Genomic DNA, 6000 nt, shown 5'->3' on the forward strand with positions numbered 1-6000 from the left:
TGTGCAATTTCTACAAACTTGTTCCAGGTCCTGCTGTAGGCATTTTTGGTACTGCCTTTACTCGCCTTCATAAGGGTATTTATGACTCTAGTTGTGCAACCCAGGCTAGCTAGCCTTCACCTCTCAAGACCCAGGCTGTCAATTTCAGGCTCTCTGGGGCCGGATGGCAGATTGGCCCCTGCTTCAGTAGTTCTGAGGTTACTGGTAGAGGTTGTGGCTTCCTGATGCTCAATGAGCGGAGTAGAGGATACCAAGGTCTCTTTGTCCAGTCTGGAATTACTGCCAGGACAGATACCTGCTCTTGTTGTAGCCTCCGCAGGAAGTGGAGGATCACCGGGATCGGAAGGAAGGCATATGCTGATCTGAAGTTCCATTCCGCTGTTAGAGCATCCACTCCTGCAGCCTGTGGGTGGCTGAACTGGGTGAAGAACCGTGGTTGTTTGGTGACGATGGCGGAGGAAATAGGTCTACTTCCGGAAGGAAGGCCCATGCCACTAGACTCTGGAAGATCTGTGGAGACGGGGCCCATTCGTTGTTGTTCAATTCCGCTCTGGACAGGTAGTCTGCCTGAGTGTTCAGGCACATATACTGCCGTCAGCAATTGTAAATTGGCCTGAGCCCAGTCCATGATCGGGGTTACCTCCCTCAGGAGTGCACTGCTGCGAGTGTCCCTTGCCTGCGAACATAAGCCACTGCCGTCACATTGTCCCGTTTCAGAAGGATGGGCGCTCCCTGAATTTGATTCTTGAAGGCCAGGAGGGCCTGGAAGGCTGCTCTCAACTCCAATATGTTGGAGACTACGTCGGTCGCCTGGAAAGTCCAGCGGCCTTGGGCCCACTGGTCTTTGTATAGGGCTCCCCAGCCCGTACCGCTGGCATCCGATTTGGATTATTTGCCATCTCGGCGTGAGTAAGGAATGGCACCGGGTAAGATTCTGTTGTCTTGCCCACCAGTCTAAATTGACCTTCATCTGGGCTGTGATTTGGATTTTTCGACCAAAATTCCCCGATGTCCATTGATCCAGGAGACCCATTTGGAAGAGGCGTGAATTCCATTGAGCCCACTTGACCATCGGTCATTATGCCTAGGAGTCGCATGCACTCTATTGTCGGCATATGTGCTTCCTTTCGAGCCTCTGACATTGTCTTGAGTATGCCGGACATCTTGTCCCTGGGCAACGTCACTGACGCCATTTGGGTATCTAACTTCGCACCTAAATACACCAGGGATTGAGTCGGCAGGAGGTGACTCTTTTCTCTATTGATTAGCCATCCAAAGCTCTCCAGTGTCAACAAAGTTGTGTCTCTGTGTATTAGGAGCGTGTCCCTGTCTTGGCTCAGCAGTAACATGTCGTCCAAGTAATGGTGTTATGCGGATACCTTGCAGTCGCAGGTGTGCCACCAGAGCCACTAGAACCTTTGTAAATACTCTGGGGGATGTGGTCAGCCCAAAGGGTAGGTACACAAATTGATAGTGAAGTTGTCCAATCGCGAACCGAAGGAATCTCTGGTAGTACGGAGCTACGGGTACATGGAAGTACGCATCCCTGAGATCCACTGATAGTAGCCAATCCCCTGGTTGGACAATTTTTAGGATTGTCTGGAGCGACTCCATCCTGAACTGATCCTTTTGATGGATCTGTTGAGATCTCGGAGATCTATTACTGGCCTCCACGCCTCCCGACTTCGTTCGAATCAAGAATAGAGGCGAGTAGACTCTGGAAAAACGCTCCCGTTGAGGTACTGTGATTATTGCTTCTTGATCCAGATGGGTCTGGATGTAATTCCAAAAGACCTCCCGTTTTTCTTTCTCTGGGGCATTTTTGTTGAGACAAAGGTTCTGCGGGGTCGGTTGAGGAATTTCCATTTGTGCCCATACCTGATGGTCGATATCACCCATGGCTCCTTTATCTTCTCTGCCTACACTTGACATAACCTGAACAGCCTGGCTCCCACTCGGCAAGTGTGAGCCTGTGTGTAGTCAAAAGGATTTCTGGGCTTGTTGTCCCCCAGAGGGGGCTGGTCTTTCAGACTTGCGGTTTGTCGCAGAGTTTGGCCACTGTCGGTGAAACTCCTTTCCTGGCTTGTAGGACCTGGTGGCCCTGCCTCTAGGTTTCGTCGTGCTTCTGAAAGTCACTTTTTTCTTAAGAAGCAGCACCTGATCCTGTGGGATGAATCCCGATTTTCCCCCAGTCGCTTAGGCGATAGCCGTGTCAAGCTTATTTCCAAACAGGGAGTGACCTTCGAAAGGTATTCTGCACCAACCTTGCTTGGATGCAGGATCCGCCACCCAGGGCCTGAGCCCCAGGGCTCTTCTGGCCGTCACCCCATTTAGCATGACTTTTGCCAGAATTTTGATTATGTTGATGGGTGCTTCAGCCATAAATGCAGCTGTTAGTTTCAGATTTGCTAACGGGGCTAAGACCTCAGCTTTGCACAGGTCCTTTTCCACTGCCCCTTCGGTTCTCTGCACCCAGACCTCCATGACCTTAGAGATGGTGGCCAAAGCCATTGTCGATCTACATGCACCACCGGCCAATGTGTAGATCTTTTTAAGATCCATATCCACCCTCCTGTCTAGAACGTCTTTTGAAGGTCATCGCGTCGTCCAGTGGCAGGGTCACATGCCTGGCGAGGCGCATGAGAACCTTCACTTTCTTCGTCTGAAAAGGATACATTTTGGCAAACCGATTTTTTTAAAAATACTTTTTTTTGTCTAAGCTTTTCCACTCATCAGAGATTATATCTTGGATTTCATCCACAAAGGAAAAGTTCACTGTCTCTCGTTTGATGTTAGCGAATAACTTTCTTTGCTTCTTCTTTGCTTCTTCTGCGGTTCTTCTTTCGCATCTTGCCACAGCAAGGTCTGCCTATTTTTTTTTTTTTTTCACAAAAGATGGAACAAAGGTGAAATGAAACCCATCATACTGGTCATCCTCTTCTTCCGCAGAGGATGCATCCGAGGCTTGTGCTTGAGTCTCTGGATTATCCTGGACAGTTGGACGTTCTTTTTTTTTTTTTTTTTTTTTTTTTTAAATCAGAAAGGTGTTTATTGAACATAGACAAAAGGAACAAACAGCACAATTTTCCAATGCACAGACAGATGTTAGATCCACTAAAACTTACAATATACATGTATAGACATTTGCACCTCACTGCACCCACAGCCATCATCCCCCCCACCAGGTATACATGCCAGCCCGCCATACTACATGTCAATGCAACTCGTATTCCTTCATAATAACAGTAATACACCCGTTTACAGGCACCTTAGAAGTCTAGTCATGACAAGTTCCCTGGGACTGAGACCTGGCGTGTCCAGCCACATCGCCCATATTCTCTCAAACCTGCCAGAACACCCTCTATGCTGATAAATATATTTTTCCATAATTAACCCATTTCCCCACATGGGTAATCCATGAGGAGTGTGTTGGCGGAGTGGCAGACTTCCATCCCATTAAGATTAATTTCCTGGCTTGGAACAATACTCTAGAGATTGCTACCCTGGTCAACTCCTCGGGAACTGCATCCTCCAGCACCCCCAATAGGCAGCACATGGGATCAATAGGAATCTTGGTCTGGAAACGTTAATTGTCCCCACCACCCCACTCCAGTACCTGTGCAGCTTCGGGCACCGCCACAGGAGATGTACAAGGTCCCCATCGTGCTGCCGACAACGGGAGCATAATGGGTCCGGCAGCCTACCCATCCTATGTAACCTCACCGGAGTGTAGTGCACCCTCAACAATATATACAGTTGCGAAACTTTTTGTGCCACGTTCAGGGAGCAAGAAGTTAGGGACTGAAGAGCCTCCTCCCACTGGTCACCCGTAATCTGACCTAGGTCCCGTTCCCAAGCAGAATGAGCCCTACATGGGTACGCGCCCAGGTGTTCGGACAGTAAAATCTGATAGCATTGGGATATAATTCCTTTGGTCTCAGAGGTAGACTGCAGCAAGCGAAATACCGGAGTGGGCGACAATGTCCACCTCCCCGCATCCCTCCTTGCCTAAGCTGGAGATGAGAGAACCACATAGTGGCCGGCAAGTCAAAGCGAGCCTGCATTTCAGAAAATGGTAACAATCTGCCATTACGGAATATATGAGACAACAGTATTACCCCATGGGCTTTCCAACGGGGCCCCTGTTGCAATTTAGCCAACTCTGTGTATGAGCAGTTATCCCATATCGGGCTATGATCAGTGAACCCCATCACAGCCTGGAGCTGCCTACCCTTGTTCCATATTTTTTGAGTTAACGTCATCGTCGGGTTCTGTTTATTGGACCTAAGGAACATCTGTGCCTCCAGGCTCAGGGGGATGGTCCCAGCTCCAGAAACAAACGGCATCAGCCGTGCCGCCGAGCCAACCGGATCCCGAGCCATGGAGCCCACCAAATGCTGTAGCTGGGCAGCAATGTAGTACAGCCAAGGGTTACAGTTGGACGTTCTTGAGGTGACAGGGAGCGAGAGGTCGAAGGAACTGACACTTGCGTCTGCGTTGCAAAGACTGCAGTGTAACCTCGAACGCCTTTTTCATCAATGATAATAGCTCAGTTTTATCAGGTTCATGGCCCTTTGTCACCTCCTTAAATCAGTCTGCACAAGCCGTCTTCCCGGCCAATGCCTTTTTGGGGCAAGCCCAGCGACCTCCTGGCCTGGGCTGATCATGATGTGAATCCTGGCAGTGACATGACGGAGAGCGGTGATGCCTTGAAGGAGAGCGAGAGCGTGAAACTTTTCTTCTACTGTGAGAGCGATGATCTTCCTGTGAGGATGAACGTCTTCTATATCTTCCCCTAGTTTCCATCTTCTGATCGTCGAGAAGAGCCATGACCTGAGGAGCTGGAGCAGCACAGACAGGCGTGAGGAAAAAAATTTGTCTGCTAGATAGACTATTGTAGAAATGCATATAATCATCGGTGTCTCCCCTTCCTTCTTTGCGATCGCTGATCTTTAGAGGGGGTTGGCATTTTGTTTCTGTAGAAAAAAAATATAAGACATGTTATGTCCTGCATATACATTCATGCTGGTGATGTGTAGGAGTGAAACCTGCCCTTCGCAAGTCATACCTGAGGAGAGGATGTGTGCAGCACAGACAGCTTAGTACACAGAGCTCTGTCCACTGCAGGAACAAAGTTAAATTGAGCAGCAGCACTTTAAAAACTGGCTCCCTGAAAGCTTGCTCCACCTCCTCCTCCCCTGCCTGGCTGGGTGGCTATGCACATGCTCAGTAAGGATGAGCTCCAGCATGTTTGCATGGTACACGTGCAGAGCCCACCAGGAAGTCTGCACGGCGCTGCGCTAATGACAGCCAGGGAGACATTTCCCGATCTCTGCAGCCGAGCATCGGGACAATGTCTCCCTGGCTGTGATTAACACAGCGCCGTGCAGACTTCCTGGCGGGCTCTGCACGTGTACCATGCGAACACACTGGAGCTCCTCATTAATGCTCAGAGTAGGCGGCCTTAAAAAAGGCAGAGAGTGAGCGCGGCTCGCCCTTAACAGGCTCCATAAATCACTCTAAGAGGAGAGACCCAGCACACCACCAGCTCCTGCATGTTTAAGGCCGCATGAAGCCACCCCGAAGGATCAGCAGCGGGGTTCCCTGACCAAGTTACAATTGGTACCTTACAACGCAGAGACTACATCCGGACGGACCGCCAGTAGTTTATACTAGCTAGGGGGGAGACACCGTTAGTCCTGACCTAGGCCTTTGGCTACGGTGAGCCAAGAAATTATAGTTAAGTCCTGATTACGTAGGGGGTGGGCAGGGCCTCACCCAGCTGTGCTGATATGGAGCCGTCAGGAAATCCAGGTTGAGGGGGGAAAAAAACGATTTAATGGATTAGAAAAGTGAATGGTTTTGTGAATGAATGGATGGCCTTTAACATAGTGAGACACAGAATACAGAAAAAGCAACACAATTTAAATAAAAATAAGAATTTTAAATAATCTGACTAACAGTAAATAACTGCATTGAGGTTTGTAAAGTGCATCAAGA

The sequence above is a fragment of the Rana temporaria genome, chromosome 1 (genome assembly GCF_905171775.1).
Source record: "Rana temporaria chromosome 1, aRanTem1.1, whole genome shotgun sequence".
NCBI lineage: Eukaryota > Metazoa > Chordata > Amphibia > Anura > Ranidae > Rana > Rana temporaria.